Raw genomic sequence first — 550 nt, 5'->3', positions numbered from 1 at the left:
ATCCCATTTGCTCACAACCACTCCCAGTCAGCCTCTGTGTAGTTGCACTCACTGCCAGTCTGATCCTAGTCACCCCCAGCATCATCCCAGTTCATCACAGTAGAAGCCCAGTTGCTTCCAATCACCCCCAGCATGCACCCACAGTCACTCCCAGTTGCTCCTAGCATGATCCCAGTTGCTCCCAGTGTATCCCATTTGCCCCCAGCATGGTCTCAATTGCCCCCCAAAGGCTCCTACTCACTCCCAGTATGATCCCAGTCTCCCTCAGTGTGATCCCAGTCTCCCCCGGCATGGGCCCACCTGCTCCCACTATGATGTCAGTACGATCCCAGTACAAAGCAGTCACTGCCAGTGATGCCACTCCTGGGATCCCCCAGCCCTCTCTGCGTTCCCCCTCCCGGCTCTCCAGGCTCCGAGAGGAGCCCCAAGGGCTGCAAGTCCCCACCCAGGGTCCCCAGCAAGGCCCAGTTTGGATGTGCAGCCCCCAATGTTCCCAGTTTCCCTCTCCTTTCCCCGGGCCGGGATCCCCCGCCCCCAGTGGGTGGGAGCA

The sequence above is a fragment of the Corvus brachyrhynchos genome, unplaced genomic scaffold (genome assembly GCF_000691975.1).
Source record: "Corvus brachyrhynchos isolate BGI_N302 unplaced genomic scaffold, ASM69197v1 scaffold183, whole genome shotgun sequence".
NCBI lineage: Eukaryota > Metazoa > Chordata > Aves > Passeriformes > Corvidae > Corvus > Corvus brachyrhynchos.
This window is presented reverse-complemented; position numbering follows the sequence as displayed.